The sequence below is a fragment of the Echinops telfairi genome, unplaced genomic scaffold (assembly GCF_000313985.2).
Source record: "Echinops telfairi isolate 266 unplaced genomic scaffold, ASM31398v2 ScPeMD7_3509;HRSCAF=4178, whole genome shotgun sequence".
In the NCBI taxonomy this organism is placed as follows: Eukaryota; Metazoa; Chordata; class Mammalia; order Afrosoricida; family Tenrecidae; genus Echinops; species Echinops telfairi.
The window spans coordinates 3,935,637-3,955,493 of NW_022107407.1; the positions used below are offsets into that span (position 1 = coordinate 3,935,637).

Below are 19,857 nucleotides of genomic sequence, written 5' to 3' on the forward strand. Positions count from 1 at the left end.
TTGCAGCTCCTGTCCATCTATGTGGTTGAGGGTCTTTCTGATTTTCACTGCCCTTCTACTTTACCAAGGATGCTGTCTTTTTCCAGGACTGGTCTCTCCTGACAACACACTCTAAAGAGGTCTTGTGTGGTATTTTCTTTTTAACTTTTCAGAGTTCAAAGTTTAATAGACAGAATTATATCCATTCTGCAATTAACATGAATGCCAACATCTCTAGCCATTCATTTTTGTTACATGGCAAACAAAATCAAGGAAGCAATCATCAAACAAAAGAGACTCACAGCTTCAGACAAGGAAAATCCCAGGATAGCATATGAGAAAAGCCGCTGCTTCAGTGAAGGATTTCTCGCTTAACCAATGAATGACGAGGCTGCCAAAGACGGTTCCAATACCAGCACCAGAACCAGCCACTCCTACTGTTGCAGCACTCGCACCAGTAAATTTGGCAACTGTATCAATGTCTATGCTGATTGCATTGGTCTGAAACTCCCTTTGGATTAGCGGATACACACCAGCCTGGACCCCACTAAACACTTCGGAATCCTCTCCAGTCCTAGCCTCAGGCCGATATAACACTGATGCAGAAATTAGTTTGTATGCAATTCTGGATCCAGCTTGGATCAGGGTGAGGGTGCAGGAGAGCTTGGCACATGCGAACAACCTAGAGTCTTCAGAGAGGCATGTCTTGAGGTCAGTGTGAGCTCCTCTCCCACTTCCTTGCTTTCCCGGGGATTGTGTTGTAGTTTTACCCAATGCAGTGCCTTACTGGTTTCTTAACTCATGTTTCCATGAGCATTGATTGTGGACTCAAATAAGACAAAATCCTTGACAACTTCAATCTTTTCTCTGCTTATCATGATGTTACCTAATGGTTCCGTTTTGAGGATTTTTATTTTCTTTACATTGAATTGTAATCCATACTGAAGATTAAGATCTTCATCAGCAAGTGCTTCGAGTTTCCTCATTTTCAGCAAGCAAGGTTATAACATTTGTATATCACATGCTCTTAATAAGCTTTTCTCTGATCCTGATCCCACATTATTCTTCATATAATCCAACTTCTCTGATGATTTGACAAGCATGTAGATTCAATAAATATAGTGAGAGGTTATAAGCCTGATGCATTGTCTGATATTAAACCAGATAGTATGCTCTTGTTGTGTTTATACAACCACTTCTTGGACCATGTACAGATTCTCCAAGAGCACAAATAATTTTTTCTGAAATGCCCATTCTTATCTTGAGTATCATAGTTTTTTAAAGATCCACACAGTCAAGTACCTTTGCATAGTCAATAAAACACAAGGAAATATCTTTCTGGTATTCTCTACTTTCAGCTAAGATCCATCTGACATCAGCGATGATGTTCCACATCCTCTTCTGAATTCAACCCGAACCTCTAGCAACTGCCTGTCAATGTACTGCTACAACCACTGTTGGATGATCTTCAGCAAAATTTTACTTGTCTTTAATATTAATGGTATTGCTGTATAATTTGTGCATTCTATTAGGCCACCTTTCTTGGAATGTGTATAAATATGGATCTCTAAGTGTGCTTCATCAGCTAGTTGAAACATTTCAATTAGTATTCCATCCTGGATCCTTATTTTTAGCACATACTTTCAGTGCAGCTTGCATTTTCTCCTTCAGTAGCACTAGTTCTTGTTCATATGCTACTTCTAGCAATGGTTGAATGTCCACCAGTTGTTCTGGTACAGTGATTTAGTATTTTTTCCATCTTCTTTTGATGTGTCAATATTTTGCCTATAGAATATTTCAATATTGAAACCCAAGACTTCATTGTTTTTCTTTTAGTTCTTTCAGTTTAAGATATATTAAGCATGTCCTTCCTTTTTGTTTTTCTAACTCTAGGTCTTTGTACAATTAATTATAATGGTTTACTTTGTCTTCTTTTTGTTACTCTTTGAAATATTTTGTTCAGCTCTTTTACTTCATCAGATCTTCCACTTGCCATAGCTACTCTCTAATGAATACTAACTTTAAGAGTCTCTTTTGAGATCCACTTTGGTCTTTTCTTTCTTTCCTGTCTTTTAAACTTTTTTGCTCTGTTTATAAATGATGTTCTTGATGTCATCCCACAGGCTTCCTGTCATTAGTATTCAATGTGTCTAATTTGTTCTTGAGATGTTCTCAAAATTCAGGTGGGATAGACTCAAGGATATATTTTAACTCAGATGCACTTCTTTAAATGTTCTTCAGCTTCCTGAATTAACATATGAGCAATTAATGATCTGTTCCACGCTTGGCCCCTGGCCTGGCTTTAGCTGCTGATATTCAACTTTTCTTCATCGCTTCCCACAGAGGTAGTCAATTTCATTTCCATGTATTCCGTCTGCATAGTCACCTTTTGTGTGGTTGATAAAATGTATTTGTGATTCAGAAGTCTCTGGTCTGGCAATCTCCAGCTTCTTTTCTATCTGGGCCTTATTTTTCCATCTACTGTTCTTTCCTCTTTGTTTCAAACTTTTGAATTTTAATTACCAATAATTATCGATGCATCTTGATTGTATGTTTGATGAATTTCAGACTGAAGACATGGTAAAACTCTTTAATTTCTGCATCACTAGTTTTAGTTGGTAAGTACATTTGAAAACTAGTTTTGTTGGTTCAATTCCCTAGTATGTGGATAGATATAAACCTATCTAAGACAGCCTTATAGTTCAAGATAGAGCTGGAAATATCCTTTTTGATGATGAATGCAACACCATTCCTCCTGAATCTATCATTCCTGGCAGAGTAAACCATGATTTTCTTATTGATAATGTCCAGTACCAGTCCATTTAGCTCACTACCATGTAGAATATTGACCTTTATGTATTTCATTTCATCTTTGAGCACTTACAAATTTCCTAGATTTGTACTTAATACATTTCTAGTTATAATCATTAGTTGATGTTTGCCGCTGTTTATTCTCATCTTTAGTCGTTATGGTTGACCCCACCCTGAGAAGGCAGTTCTTCCTCATGCACATTTTGAGTGCCTCCTGACCTGAGGGCTCATCTCCTGGCACTATTTCTGAGCATGCTCTGCTTCTATTCATGATGTTTTCAGTGTCTGACAACGTGTGGGTGCTTTCTACAAGGGTTTCAGTGGCGAACTCCTCTGAAATTGACTGCCTGTTCCTCTTCATAGTTTCTTAATCTGGAAGTTTTTCTCATATTTACACCTACCACTCTCACTGAGATCCTTACATTCCTCCTGATGACATTGAAAAGAGGAGGAAAAAGTGAGGAGGGCCAAAGACTTTTTACATAGTGGCTCTTACCTCTGTTGGAGAAGTGTACAGAAAACATCCAAAAAGGGCAGCACGTTGTGGAAGAAGGGTAAGGGGCCATGGACGTGTTAGTGAACCTCAGCATTTTCTATGAAGATGCAAATCTGTGTCTCTTTAAACTCAAATATAGTTTGAGTTTTCGTATTTTCTTTTGTACTAAAAAGAGCCACATGTCACATTTTCCATAATGGTTCCATTGGACACTTACCTTAGATTTTTACTTTAGATCATTGTGACTTCTTTTAGTAGAGTATTTTAGAGATGAGTAAATTTTCTTCTGATCACCAAAAAGTTATTCATGTATTGATCTTTCTGCACACTAGTTGTAACTAGAAAGCCATGATGAATCACAGGAAGGTAACTCTCTTATTCCCGTGATCCTTCTCAGTTGACTGGGGATTATTCCATTGTTTACTAGCTATCTTCCTGACGATATTTCCTTATGAATATTTCATAAATCCAAATATACAAGCTCAAATCATTCTTTCCTATTTCAACTTTAGATACTAATTCTTTAGCTTTGGGTTCAAAAATTGGGAAAGGGGAAAGGAGGAAGCCCAAGATATTATAATCAATGAAGAATGACTTTTTTCCTGTCCCAGGGTATTTCCAACAACCAAATTGAGAAACTTGGACAGATGTTGTCTTTGCATACTTAAATAAAGGATCTCTAGACAATAACAGGTAAGCCAGCACAGTTCTATGGGCTGACAGACAAGAGATGGTGGCCTTTATGGTACATGAAAAACTGGTAACATAGCTTTCAACATCATGGAAACATATAGATATCTGAGGGGTTTGGGCTGAAAGAAAAGAAGTAAAATTTGTGTTTTATTTATTATGTAGAGGATTTTGGCTGTGGATCATAAAAAATAATGGAATACTTTGTAAAGAATGGTGATCCTATTAATTTCATTAATTGTTGTTGTGTGAAACCAGTAAATAGAACTAGAGGTAGTTTTTCTAACAGAACTAATGGATACTACATGGCTTAAAATTGGGAAAATTATAAGTTCTTTATTTTGACCACACTGATTCAGTATGTGTGCTCAGCAAATGACCTTAGTCCAGGATTTTATGAAGAAGATTGGAACAAGGCTCATCAGGATTGAGCAAGACTCTTGAGCAGCTTGCTGTATGCAGATGGCTCAGTCTTTCTTGCTGAAGTGAAAATGACTTGAAGTGTTATTGATAGAGATAAAAGACTAGTTTTAAATATGGGTTGTACCTCAATGTAAAGAAAACAAAATCCTCAAAAAACAAAGTATCTATAGCAGAATTCACCAGGAAAACAAATTCATAAAAGCACTCAGAGACATCATCAAACAATGTTTTTGCTTAGATGCATCAAGAATTACAAAGGCTAATTAAAGCCACCACAAACAGAATCAATCTTTATATTTATTCATTGTTCATGCAGTAGAATATTTATTTGTTTCTTGACTACACTACGTAAATTTTAGCCTAACGTTTTCCACAATAGTATTTTAAATGAAGGTAAACTATCTGTGTAACTAAGTTAGTTCTTAAATATTATTGCTCCTTGATGAAAGAATGAGAAATTGCATTCAGCTTTATTAAGATCCTTATACAAATTCATTGTCTAATGTAGATAATACAGTAAATATACATACATGTAGGTCTTGAAACATTTTTGGTGAATTTTATGAATTGTTATTCATAAAAACAGCACCGTTTTTAAATTAAAATTATAATGTGGCACATAGCACCCTTTCTAAATTTAGATATATATTCATGAGTAACTCCTTAATTTGTATTGTGGTGGCACCTTTCAATTAAGGATGATTAAAAGCAAATATTGAATATGTTCCTCAGTAAATAAAAAAGAAAGAAAGAAATCAAAATCCTTACACCTGGAAAAATAACATCGGGGGCGCGGGTGGGCGGGGCAGGCTGAAAAAAAAAAACAGCATCATGATAAACAGAGAAAAGATTGAAGTTGCTAAAGATTTCATTTTTTTTTTTGATCCACAATCAATTCGCATGGAAGCAACAGTTAAAATCAAATACCATTTGAATTGAGCAAATCTGCTCTACAAGATTTCTTAAAAGTATTAGCACTGATGATTATATAACCCTACTCGTGGGGAACAAATAACAGAATTGTAGATGAATGGATACATTGGATGGTGTGAGATACGGCAATAAAATAAAATAAATAAGTATTGAAGAACAAGGATGTCAGAGGACTGACATGCACTTGACACAAGCTATTGTCATTTCAGTTGTCTAATAGGCATGCTATTAAGGGAGATAGAAGAAGAATTGATCCATTTGATCGTAGTGTAAGCAAATAATATTGGGTAAACCATGGACTGCAGGAAATATGTGCAACTAGAATGCTCCCTAGAACCAAGGAAGATGAGACTTGGTTCTATATATTTTGGACAGGTCAGGTGAGTAGGGTACATCCCCTAGATCTGGATATCATTGTCGGTAAAGTGGAGAAGAAAAACAGGAAGACCCTCTTGGATATGGCTTGAAACATTGACTACAACAATGGGCTCAAAAATCTTACCATAGTGAATGATGGGGGGAGTGCCGAGTGGAGACCCAAAGCCCATCTGTAGGTCACTGGAGATCCCCTTGCAGAGGGGTCTCGGGGTCAGGGTGCGATGTAGCAACGATGAAATATACAACTTTCCTCTAGTTCCTAAATGCTTCCTCCCCACCCCCACTATCATGATCCGAATTCTACCTTGCAAGTCTGGCTAGACCAGAGGATGTACACTGGTACAGATAGGAACTGGAAATACACGGAATCCAGAGTGGATGATCCCTTCAGGACCAGTGGTGTGAGTGGCGATACTGGAAGTGTAGAGGGAGAGTGGGTTGGAAAGAGGGAACCGATTACAAGGAACTATATATGATCTCCTCCCTGGGGGACGAACAACAGAAAAGTGGGTGAAGGGAGACGTCGGACAGGGCAAGATATGACAAAATAATAATTTATAAATTATCAAGGGCTCATGAGGGAGGGGGGAGCAGGGAGGGAGGGGAAAAATGAGGACCTAATGCCGGGGGCTTAAGTGGAGAGGAAATGTTTTGAGAATGATGAGGGCAATGAATGTACAAATGTGCTTTACACAATTGATTTATGTATGGATGGCGATAAGAGTTGTATGAGCCCCCAATAAAATGATTAAAATAAAATTTAAAAAGATTGAAGAGTGGAGTATGTCCTCTGGACCCCAGGTTCCTGCACAGTGGTCCTCCTGTATTCAGATGACAGCTACACTTCAGTGGATCCTTAACAGAACCAGGGGCTAGAGCATACGAAGGAGTGGTGCACTCACCAACCCATAGCAAGTTAAGGTGAATACTGTGTGCAGGAGGCTTTGTGTGGTGTCTCTGGGCACTTAACTGGGAAAGTTAGACTTGCTGAGTTCCTCTGGGCTGAGACTTACAGGAGTGAGGTGCCTCTGGGCACTTACTTAAGGGAGCTGGATGGAACTTGAATTGAATGCTTTCAGGTTTAGGCTTGCAGCAGAGTGGTATGCTCCTTTGGGCATTTGTCAGTAGACATGAAACTTTGTTAGATGTATTGGTAAACGACTAGCTTGAGCATTTCTCACTGGTATTAAAAATTGTTGACATTGCTAACATGGATATTGTCTGTAGCCATTGCAATGGATGTCAGAATTGAGAGGTAAAAGGGAGATGATGTTAAGGAGTACAGGAAAGAGAAGAATGGAAACTGGCTGTGGTAGCAATTGTACAACACTGCTTGGTATGATTGAACTATGGAATGATATGATATATGTATTAGCTACCAATTAATAATAGGCTTAAGAAAAGCAAAATAACAGAATTAAAAATTGCAAATTCAGAATAAAAAAAACCGAACCTAGAGGTAAATTATAAAACATCAATTAAGGGAGCTCAGCATGTTTTCAAGAGCCACTTACTGATGGGCAGATCAGTTGTAACTCAGGCTAGGACTCAGCTGATGGTGTCCCTAGCTCATGCTTGGCCTCAAACCATGTCATTTTATAAATCAGGATTTTGCCTTTAAGGGTTGTTTCCTGTCCTGCAGAATGGTCCATATGAAATTTGTCTAATACTATGAAACTTTATTTATCTTTCCCTTTGCTGGATTGTTAGAAATAGACTTACTAAATACTCCAGCTTGCCTTTTTCCCCTTGGGATGGTATAATTTCCAGATTGGGTCACATGACATGACTTCCCTCAGACTGAATCATTGTATAATGATATAAGGGGATTTTGTAGGGGCAGTATGATGATCAGAAGTTCCATGTGGTAGGAATACATTCCATGACTATCAAATACATACTGCGTGTCAATCACCAACTTAGTGGAGGCTTGGATATAGGGAGATGGCAGAATAAGACTGGGGTTTCAGGACAGTCAGGGATAAAACAGAATTTTTGAGCATATTTGAGCAAATTAGAATAAATTAGAAACAAAATTTCATAATCTCAAATTACATATGATACTAAAATTGCTTCTATTGACTTGAATGCATCTTCTTTATGATTTTAATTGGGTTTGTGCTAAAATAAGTTGCTCTTCCATGAATATTTAACCATATATTTTAAGGGTGAAACAGCATGAACAGTAAGAGAAACCCATCCTGGAAATAAAAATTTGTCAGTAGTTCTTCTCAAGAATGCTTGTAAGTTCATAGATAATTGAAAATTGCTTTTAATCAAATGCCTTTATGCAATGGATTGTATTATTATGTAGAAAATAAGGATGTTCAAAAGAAGACAATGATGATTGAATGAAAATAATGATTTGAAGGAGTTTAGAAATTAGAATTGATATGATTTGGTTATCTATTGATTCCATATTTTTATGTTACTAGCTGAGTGTTTCTGTAAATGTGATTGGGATACCACAGAAAGGCATGATGGCTTTCCCAAATACTTCAATGGTCTATGCAGTCCTGGTGATTTATTTAACCTCATGATTTTGCTCTAAGACATTTACGACAATTATTGAAAAGTAGTTTCATTTTTGAACTTATTCTACCAACTTTCCAAAGTAATGCAATAGCTTAAGATATTACTTATTAGTAAATAAATATTCCCTGTTGTAAATATATTTGCTCAGTACACATGCCCAGTGGCCTAGCAGTTTTGTCCTGTGTGTACATCCAAAGTAATTGAGTTCAAATGATCACAAAAAGGACTTGTGTAAGAATTTTCATACTAGCACTATTTGTAATGCAGCTAAACTGGAGACTTTCCCAAAGTCTGTCAGTATTAGAATGGCCACATAAATTGTGATATGACTATGTACATGTAGAATTTTACTTTGAAATTCAAAATTATCTATTAATACACCATTGATGGGTTTTATAGCCAAAGGTCAACAAAAACAGCATGTTTCCACTTATGTGATGTTCAAAGGAAAAAAACAAAACAAACCTGTCTTCCATCAGTCAATGTTGACTCATAGCGACCCTCTTGTGGGTTTCTGAGAATATAACTGTTAAGGCCGTAGAAAGCCCCATCTTTCTCCCGTGAAGCTGCTTTTGGTTTCAAACTTCCATCCATGTAGATCAGAGTCAAGTGAATCACACTACCCAAAGTAAGGCCAATCAGTAGCAGTACAAGTTGGAATGGGACTTGTGGAAATGGTGAAAAGGTATAAAAGGAGTCTTTCTGGTGCAGGTAATGTTCTATATATTGATTTGAGTGATGGTTGCAAAGGTACATATGTGGGCAAAAATTAATGAAAGTGTTGTAAACATGGCACAAAAAAGGCACCTGGCCTCCACTTAGTTCTTGAAAGGGAAAGAAAAGCAGTATCTGCATCAACCACACAAGTCTGAGGTCATAGGTCAAGACATACCTCCGTTTTGCAACCTTCTTACCAATTCTGCCTCCAACTGCTCCTCCCATGGGACAACTCTCTGCTTCTCTGATGGGTTTCATAATGTGTTGTGAGAGTCACACAGAACTCCCAGGGCATACTGACTGGTATGGGTTCATTTACAGAAGTAACAGCTTATAATAATTCATGATCAGAAAGGACAGTTAGGAAAGCCTCTTAAAGTCATACCTTCAGGCACACCTCTCGGGCCCTCTTGACCCAGTGGTTTCTTAGTCCCATCCTGTTCATGCAATTGTTACAAAACTATTTTAGCTCTTCTGTTTAGTATTCGGCAGTCTACTTTTCAGGAAAGCAGCCTTCCTAGAAGTACTTAACTGCCTCACTCTCTGGGCCAGGAACTCTACCACTCTGTCTGGTACCAGGTTTGCTATCTCTACTAACATTTCTCTCCTTCTACTACTTGCTGTCTCAGGTGTCACAGCTCTCTCTTCTGGATCAAAGACATTCTGGGTAGGGATCTCGGGTTCAAGTGGTATGCTCTACTGTCTTATCTTTTCTAATGATAGTGAGATCTACTTCTCCACCCACTGAAAGATGCAGTTTAAATTTAGGGGATGTCAAAATAACTACTACCCCTTAAGATGGCTCCTTATCACCTTATTTTCATGGTCTCACCCACAAGGGTGACTTGTACTTTATTTGTATTAATAGCAAGATCTTTTGAGTGGGCTACATCAAGATTTTCATAGTCCTACCCATTCACTTGCTGGGAGCTACAAAACTTGTGGTTACAAGGCCTGGACTAAATAATTCAAAGCACTACAATCTGCACTTGCATTCTGTACAATTTTATAAAATCATCTGAAAAACTAAAAACAAAAACAAATTACAGTAAGTCATTTTATAACATCTATTTACTTGACGTCAATCTGCCAACTTGAGACTTTGGGGACAATAGAGTGAAGATGTCTTTCGGGATACAAATGACTAATGCTTTAACTATTGGTTAGACAGTTATAAAGAGAAGTATGTTTACAGTATGAGATATTTCTTTTAAAGAAATTGTAAAGAAAGGGAAAATGTTCACTTTACAGACCCTCAAAATGTTGTCATCAGAAAGACTCCTGGCTTGAAAAGACTGAAAATCACATATTGAAACTTAGATTCTCTAAGAATAATCATTAATTAGCTTACTGACATGTCAATGTTAACTCTCCTTTACTTTCAAACTCTAGTAGGTCTTTGGAAAATCAGCTACTTGCTTGGTCATAATGTCATTTCCAAAAATCAAGAAAGCTAGAAATAAGTTATTCCATAAGGTTAGATCAAATGCAGTGTTTATTCTTGTATCTTTACAGTGCTAAACACACAAGTATACTCCATGTATAGAGTCAGAAGATAAGTTTGTCATTATGGAAAACCCAAAAAAGTAGCACTATACTTACAACTAGAGAGAAAGAAGAGAAACAGAATGCTTGAATAAGCCATAAAAGCTTAATAATTGAAATTTTATTATTTACTTCTATTAAAAATTATACTAGGTAGACATTTGTTTCCTGAATATTTATCTTTCTCCCATCAAACTGTTAATCTCACTATATCTCTTATATTTTATTATTTTTGTTATTGTTGCTATAGTTACAAAGAAAAGAAACTGATTTGGTTTTTGTTATTTTTAAAATATTATCTCTGAAATTGAGACAGAATATTTATATTGGGGTTATTATCTAAGGTTTGTTTTCCAGTTAAGAATTTGAAAGATAACTTATTGTATACTTCATATTTAAATTGAATATGATAACGCAGGAAATTGAGGAAAGAGTTGGGAAAAGACAATATGATCTGTTAAATTCTTTGGGAAAATGTACTGTCCTAGTTGAAGAGGAGATGTGGTCCAGGGTCGTGGCTGAGAGTGTGGACTCTGTAGCTGGACGGCTGATTTTCACTTCTTGATTCGCCGTGACCATGTCATGTCACCTCAGCAGTAACGTGTGGACTACAGCGGAACCTGCATCATATGGTGTTTGTGACAATCCAAAGGATAAATGGTATAAAGTTCTTTGTCACTAGACTCAAAAGTTCAAGCAAAATAATAATTATTAAATATGAGTCTATTCTTAATAAGAATCCATTTATTTCTCTTTTTGTGGTTATCATTAACTATGCTATTTTATCTCTAGCATATCTTTTATTCCTGAAAACTAGCAACACCCAATGAGAAATAAAATGTTGCTATAAGTGTTGAAACATAAACTGAGATGTTATTGTTGAATTCCAAATATTGTTGTTATCCAAATATTTTTGCCAATCTCATGTAATGTGGGTGTTGTTCTCACAACTGGTTTTTGATAGTTAAATTTATACACAGTAGGGTACCCACTGAGTGTTAAATGCTGAAAACAAAATGTTTTAGTTGTGGGGAAGACACATATCTAAAAACAGACTTTTAGAGGGAGATTTCATTGGAAAGATGTACTTCAGTAAGTTCGTATGAAGCCAGCTGAAACAGTTTTCTGATTTAACAAGATATTTGAAATGAAAAGGAACCAAATTGCATTTGTATATATTCGATGTAAAGAAACTGGCTAAATTGGCAAAGGCTGGGTTCCAAGACTATGCAAGACAAGGTAGTTCATTGTTTTAAATTCAAGGAGTTTAACAGGTCTACATATTTTCTCTATTCTTAAAAGAATGGAAAGGGAGGAAGATATGTGTTAATATTTCATTAGAAACAAAATTTTGAGGATTACGTGGCATTTCTTTAAACTGTATTATGTTACTATAAATAGTGTTCATTTTAAATATTGAAGTGTGAAATTCAAGTACAACCTGTTAGAACTTATACCTAAGGATCTATTTTGTTTCCCCGATATGTTTGAGATCATTTGGGGCACTTGTCTTTTTGATTTTGCTGTTTTATTTTTAAAGATGATTTTAAAAGCTTTAGCTTAGTCTAATAAAAAATGACTAATAAGTAATTAACTGAGTTTCTAAAACTTAAATTCAGCTAAGTAGCAGGATACAAGTTATCAAATAGAAATGAATTGGATTCTTTTATACCATTGAAGAGAGATTCAGAAAAGATATCAAGAAAACAATATTATTCACAATAGCAACACAAAAGTTGAAATACCTAGGTGAAGGGAGACACCAGACAGTGTAAGATATGGCAAAATAATAATCTATAAATTATTAAAGGTTCATGAGGGAGGGGGGAGAGAGGAGGGAGGGGGAAAATGAGAAGCTGATGCCAGGGGCTTAAGTGGCGAGGAAATGTTTTGAGAATGATGAGGGCAATGAATGTACAAATGTGCTTTACATAATTGATGTATGTGTGAATTGTGAAAAATAAAGACCTGTACAAAGAAATCAACAGAATATTAATAGAAGAAACCAAAAGAAATCTACACAGATGGAAGTATATCCCATGTCGACAGATAGGAAAACTCCTGGATTGTGAAAATGCCAGTGCTATCTAACGATCTAAAGCAATATACAAATTCAATACAATCCCAACTCAAATCCCAACATCATTCTTAAAAAAAATGGAAAAACGAATCTAACTCCATACGGAGCAGAAGCCTAGGATAAACAAAGAACTTCTCATAAGTAAGAAGAGTAGGTAGTTTTGTATTACTTGACCTCAAAACCTACTACACAGCCACAGTTTTCAAAATATCCTGGAACTAGTATAGTGATAGACACATAGAACAATAGAATAGGACAGAAAACCCAGAAGTAAAAGCATCCGTGTACACAAATCTGATTTTCAACAAAGGCTAAATAAACATTAAGTGGAAAGAGGATGCTCTCTTTGATAAATGGTGCTTCAAAAACTGGATACCCATCTGCAGAATAAGCAGGACCTCATGCACAAAAACAACTCAAGGTGTATTTGAGACCTAAATGTAAAACTTTTTTTTTTTTTAACATTTTATTACGGGCTCATACAACTGTTATCCCAATCCATACACACATCAATTGTGTAAAGCGCATTTGTACATCGTTTCTCAAAACATTTTCTCTCCATTGAAACCCCCGACATTAGGTCCTCATTTTTATTGTAAAATCTCTGTTGACTGATTTAAGTATATTTAGACTGGGTTTTGGTTATAGTTCATGTCAGTTTTTGTACTATATCTTTACATAATTTTGAGGCCAGTTGGATAAGGTGTTATTTTGAAGCAAAATATTTTTGACTGAGGCAGGAAGAAAGTGTGAAAAGCTAAAGATGATAAGAATAGAAGATGTGTAAGTGTCTCAAAGCCTTTTCTTCCAAAAAGCAGTCTTCTGAGGTGTCAATGATGTAAACGTAGAAGAACACCAGTCTGTGTGATCCATGGATTGTAAATAATATCCATATCTGAAGGAGGATGGTACTAGAGTTTAACTTTTGGATGGCTGAATTGCAGAAGGCTATGGAGGACAATGGAAGCCCCAAATCCATTTACAGGGTTGACACATAGATTAAGCCTCCTGTGAATTCCCTCTGATCATAGTTGAGGGATGTCAATAGCCTTGTTATCAAACACAGAACATTGTAAAGTATATTATGTAGATATAGCAAGGTTAAAATATACTCTTAATTGATCTACCCTTTGGCCCATTTATAAATTGTTTAAGTTAAGTAAATAAAAATTTAAAAAGTGAAGGGGGAAGTACATGTGGATTAAGCCTCTTGTGAATACCCTCTGACTAGAGACCCGATTGTAAATAGCCTTGCTACCAGAGTCCATTGAAAAGTGGATTATGACAGATGTTGTTGTTGTTGTCAGGTGCCCTCAAGTCAGTTTCTAACCATAGTGACTTTATGCAAGACCAAACAAAACATTACCAGGTCCTGCACTATCCTCACAATTGTTCCTATGCTTAAGCCCATTATTACAGTCCCGGTGTCAATTCATCTCCTTGAGGGTCGCCATGAGGGAAGGTGTAGTTAAGTTAAAATTTAATACTTTATCATTTTATCTTCCTTTTGATCCATTTAAAATGTGTTCTAGTTTTTAATATTTTATACTTCCTTTTCTACTGAGGTTTTTCTGTTTTACTTTGTTAATGTTAGATTTTCAAAGTTTTATTTTGTATGTGTGTTTTTCTACATATGAAATTCAGGATAGGTGCATCTATAGAGACAGTAACTGGATTAATGTTGTCTTGGGAGTATTGTACAGAGGTTGTAGAGAATGGGGAGCTACTAACAATCAGTGTACCTGTTATGGGTAGCAGAAAGGTTGTGTTGTGTAAGGGTAGTTAACTGTGTCAAAAGTGGTGTAGAAAAGGGATAATAGAAACTTGAGAACAAGTAACAAGAGAAAGGAGATAGAGGAACAAGTAAAAGAATGAAAGTGAACATAATGGGGGTTGAGCGTGCTTGCCCACTTCATGCCCGTCACAAACATGGCTGCGGTACTGGGTGGGCAGACTTCTACACCTGGTGCTCCTCTTGGCACCACTGAAGACCCGGATTTCTGTGCCCAGAGCCATGCCCATGTCCACTTATGGCACTTCAGTGACTTTTGCAAACGTGGATGTGAATGGTGTTCACCTGCACTATAACTGGACTGGGGAAGGAGATCATGCAGTCCTGTTGCTTCCTGGGATATTAGGGATCCAAGATGTTTCTAAATGGAGTGAGAGAACAAGAAAGCCTCTAGAAGTCCTATAGAGATATGATTACTTTGCTCAAATGTGTGAAAAATGAGTGGAAGGCATTCTGCAATTCAAACATCTGCCAGATGGTATTATCTGTTGACACTTGCTGCCCCTCATCCAGTGCCCTGCTTTGTGCATGGAGAGAATGATTCTTTGGTCCCAAGATTCTATGAGGACTTCATCCATAAATATGCTAAAGAGTCACGATTGCATCTGATACCTGAAGGAAAGCACAACCTGCATGTACGTTTTACAAATGGACCCAACAACTTAGTGGAAGACTTCCTACAGTGAAATGCCCTTCAACTTTGATTCCTTGGCTTGGGGTCTTATGTTTGCTGATGAAATCTTGAAATCTCATACAAGTCCCAGCTCAGTTCACCTGCCTTCCTGGAATCTCTTACAAAGTACTACTGATCAAATGTGAATTGCTATAAATCAGTATAATGATACATTGAAAACATTTTTTAATTTTAGTATCTACAGAATTAAGTCTGATTTTTAATTTGTCGATTTATAGCATTGCCTTAAAAAATTAAATTCCTACTCTCATGTTTTACTTTCAAATAAACTTTAGGTCAAGCAAAAAAAGAAGGAAAGTGAACATAATGGAGGGAAGGGGGAAAAAATAATTGTGTTGTACTAATTTAAAGAATGTACAGTAGTGAAAATTAAATTTTATTTTAATATAATAATAAAATGGCAATGCTCATTGAAAAATAAAGGAATAATAAAAATACTACAGTAGTATATTTTATTAAAGAAACAAGAAAAAGAAGAGAAATGAAAAAAAGGAAAAGCCATTGCTCTTTGGTTGGTGTCTAAGCTGGACCCAAGAGCATTTTAGCTAGTGTGGGTTAGAGAAAGGCATACTACCGTGAGAAGGGCGGGATGCATAAGTGGGCCCATGGCCACTGCTGGAAGCACACAAGGCAAAGATCAGTTGAATCCGTGCTTAGAGGGGAGTGACTCCACCCACTCAGATGCTTGAACAGTCTGGAATAAGCTCAGGCTGGAGGTCAGAGGGTCAATTGTGGTGATTGGATCAGAGGGACCAGAGTTCTTGCCACTTTGGATATGAAGTATAGTACAAAACAAGAGAAAGACTATAAGAAATCAGAGAATTAAAAAATTTAGATTACATTCACATTGAGTCTAGAGGGAGATCAAATGGCAAGGTGTTACATTACAGCCTAAGCATAGCTACAATACAATGTTCTTTTTATTATATCAGCGCTATTAACCTTCTTAGTCTATGGTCATTGGGGGCTGGGGTTGGGCATATGGGGACTGAATCCACAAAAGGAAGCTTCAAATGGATTTTGGGCTCCCATTATCATACATTGTTGTTGTTAGGTGCCATCAAGTCGGTGTCGTGACCCTATGCACAACAGAATGAAATAATGCATGGGCCTGCACCATCCTTACAAGTGTTCCTATGCCTGAGCCCATTGCTGGAGCCACTGTGTCAATCCATCTCCTTGAGAGCCTTCTTCTCCTTCACTGTCCATCCAAATTAGCAAGGATGATGTCCTTCTCCAGGGACTGGTCTCTCCAGACAACATTTTCAAAGTATGTAAGACAAAGTGTTGCCATCCGTAGTTTCAAGAAGCGCACTGACTTTATTTCTTCCAAGACAGATCAGTTTGTCTTTTTTTAAAAACCATTTTATTGGGGCCTCTTACAACTCTTATTACAAACCATACATCAATTGTATCCTACATATTTGTACATATATTCTATTATTCTTTTCTAGACATTTACTTGCATTGAGCCCTTGGGATCAGCTCCTCCTCCTTTCCCTCCCTCCTACCCCACCCCAACACTCGAGGGCCCCTGATAGATTGTAGATTGATAATTATTTTCAAATCTCACTCCGACTGCCATCTCCCTTCCCCCTGGTTACTGTTCTTCCCTCTGAGTAGGAGTGTGTGGTTATGTGCCATTCATTGCGATCAGTGCCCCCCCTTCCTCCCCAGTGCTCCCCCCTTCCCCCTACCCTTTTCGTATCTCTATTCCCATTCCTGTTCCTGTGTTCTGTGTGTTGTGAGTTTCATCTCTTGCCTATACCTATGTACATGCTCCTGTTTAGTCTAGATTGAGAGGCACTGAGGTTGTGATAGCGGGGCATGAGGAAGCCTCTAGGAAATCTAGGTATATTGTGTGAGCCATTAGTGCTCTACTACACCCTGATTGACTCACCCCCTTGTGACCCTTCTGTGGGGAGATGCTCCATTGTCCAGTTTGTCATTTTAGTATCCGTAGTACTTTAAATATTCTTTTCCAGCATACAATTCAAATGTACCAATTCTTCTTTGGTCTTCAGTATTCAATGTCCAACTTTCACATGCATATGATGCAAGGAGAATACCATGGTTTGGGTCAGGTGCACCTTAGTTCTCAAAGTAACATCCTTGCTTGCCAGTACTCTAACAAGATCTTGTGCAGCAGATTTATCTAATGGAGCCTGTCTTTCGATCTCTTGACTACTGCATCCATGAGTATTGATTGAACATCCTTGACAACTTCAGTCTTTCTTCCTTTAGCATGATGTTTCCTTATTGGTCCAGTTGTGAGGATTTGGTCTTCTTTACATTGAATCATAATCCATACTCACGGTTGCAATCCTTGATCTTCATCAAAAAGTTTTCAGGTCCTCCTCCTCATTTTCTGCGAGCAAAGTTGTGTCATCTGCATATCTCAGGTTGTTAATAAGCCTTCTTCCACTCCTGATACAACCCAGTTTCCCTGATGAGTTGCTCAGCATACAGATTGAACAAATATTGTGGGAAGATAACCCTGACGCACACCTTTCCTTATTTAGACCATGCAGTCTTCCCTTGTTCTGATTGCACAACTTCCCCTAATCCTTGCACAAGTACCTCATGATCTCAATAAAGTGTTCTGGAATTCCTGTTCTTCTAAAGGTTATAAACGAATTGTTTATTAGGATCCACACAGTCAAATGCCTAGTCAATGAAACACAAATAAAATTTTTCTGGTGTTCTCTTCTTTCAGCCAAGATCGATCTGACATCAGCAACTTTATCCCTTTTTATATATCCACTTCTGAATCTAATCTGAATATCTGGCAGTGCCCTGTCAATGTAATGTAATTTCTGTTGAATGTGTAAATAATTGTAAATAGTAAGATCCAAACTCAGACGACTGAATGGTACCAGGCCTAAATTCTAAATACCCAATTTGCAGAAAGCTATGGATGATTATATATTCATCCAACGTTATCATCCATAGCTTTCCACAAACTTAGGTGTTTAGAATTTAGGTACTGGTACCATTCTACTGTCTGGGTTTAGGTCTTAATATTTATAAACCTTGGATCACACAGGCTAGTGCACCTCTTCCCTGAGGACTTAGCTGACTCCTCTACTTAGATGGCTGCTTGTTTTGAGACAAGTCTTTAAGGTTCCAGACACTATTTTTTATGATAGCTTGGCATCACTTGATTTCTTCACCATACTTGGCAATGGCATCCATGTCTTTAATGATCTCCTCAGGAAGGGGAGTAGCAGGCAGGGCCATGTCATAAAATGATTGCTCTTTTATTAGGACTATGATCAAGTGAGAGCTGAAAAGCCATTCATATAACTATGTTTCTCTAAATCTCGGGTTCACTTTGAGAGACATCATTGTCATTTTATTGTAGTACATCATAAATCAGTCCCATGGAGGTTAAGCTAATTCTATTGATAGTAACCGTATTTTAATCAATGGAAACACACTGTTTATACATGTGTAGGACTTGTTATTAGACTTCAATACATGAATTGTTAAATATCTTCAAATCTTTGGTGACTGGACACCAGTTACACATGCCATAAGCATTGGAGATATGGCAATATTTTTAGTTGCACTCATTTACAAAGTCAGAACCATACCTGGTAGGCCAACACATGTCACATAAAGGGAGAGAAAGCATGGTCCATTTGTTGGTCCTGACTTGTCATTCATTGGGTACTCTCAGAGGAATAGGTCAGAATCCGCTCAAAATCCAACCACTACCAATTTTCTAACCCTGGGATAGATATTGTCTACTCCTTTTCCCACTAGGGCATTTGAGCTTAAAGTTCAAGAGAGTGTTTTCACTCCCTAGTTGTGCTATAAGTGAGTTTAAGGTTAAATCCAGTTCATTTAGTGGGGGTATCCAATCAGGACCCTTCTGAAGGGTATGGTGTACCTCGTAAGGACTTGGACAGACTTTAATGTTCAAGTTGTCTGTAGCATTTTGCCTGTCACCAGGGGTGGGTTTGAAACTAGGTCAAAATTGTCCAATTAGGAATATAATACTCAGAATACATTCCCCTTGGAGTCTAAGCAAAGTTAAGAATTTTCTCCAATGATAGGGTCCTTTGCCTGGCCCACCCACAATCAGAAGTACAATTACCCCCTCTAATACAAATATGACATCCCCCCTCTTCTTGATCTGATCTCCCAATAAAGTTAGTTAATTATTCTTATAGGATTATCTATTAATTGGGGATGACCATAGAACGCTGCTATGTGAGCCACTCAGTGCTATAAACAAGGGAGTGACATGTGGTTGTCATCATTTTTAGAGGCTTTTTGGATAGGTGTTTGGAGAGAGTATTAGAAGGGATTAGGATCACTGTACCTTTTTATGGGAATAGAAAGCCCAGCCTTTCTCCTGTGGGCAATCTGATGGTTTCAAACTTCTGACCTTGAGGTAAGCAGCCCAAAGTATAAACACTACAACACCAGGGATCCTGTGACATTTCCACTAGGGTTTCTCAGATAAAGAAACTTAGAAATATACTTACACAGCTTATAATACAGTAGGTTCTAAAAACAATGACTTATGATACTCATCCATTTCAAAAAGTTATACATACAAGTCCCCCTCTTGATAATGCCATGTAACATCAGTGGGAGAGCAGATACTCAGTAAACTCGCAAACCTTTCACTGCTATTAAATTGATTCCAACATAGTAACCTTATTGACCCAAGAGGAGGAAAATATGTGTATATGAGGGCTGTGGGAAGGGGGTGCTATAATTCTCACACTTTGCTCAATAGCTAATGCAGCATCCAAAGCACTAACTTAGAA

General features: G+C 37.3%; 1 protein-coding gene and 1 pseudogene across 1 annotated transcript in view; one reads left to right on the plus strand and one right to left on the minus strand.

The window, feature by feature from the left end:
• FMN2 (formin 2) overlaps nt 1-19,857 on the plus strand; it is a 409,490-nt gene that overhangs the window by 201,185 nt on the left and 188,448 nt on the right. The window lies entirely within an intron of this gene.
• On the minus strand, nt 231-14,609 carry LOC105979276 (annotated as a pseudogene).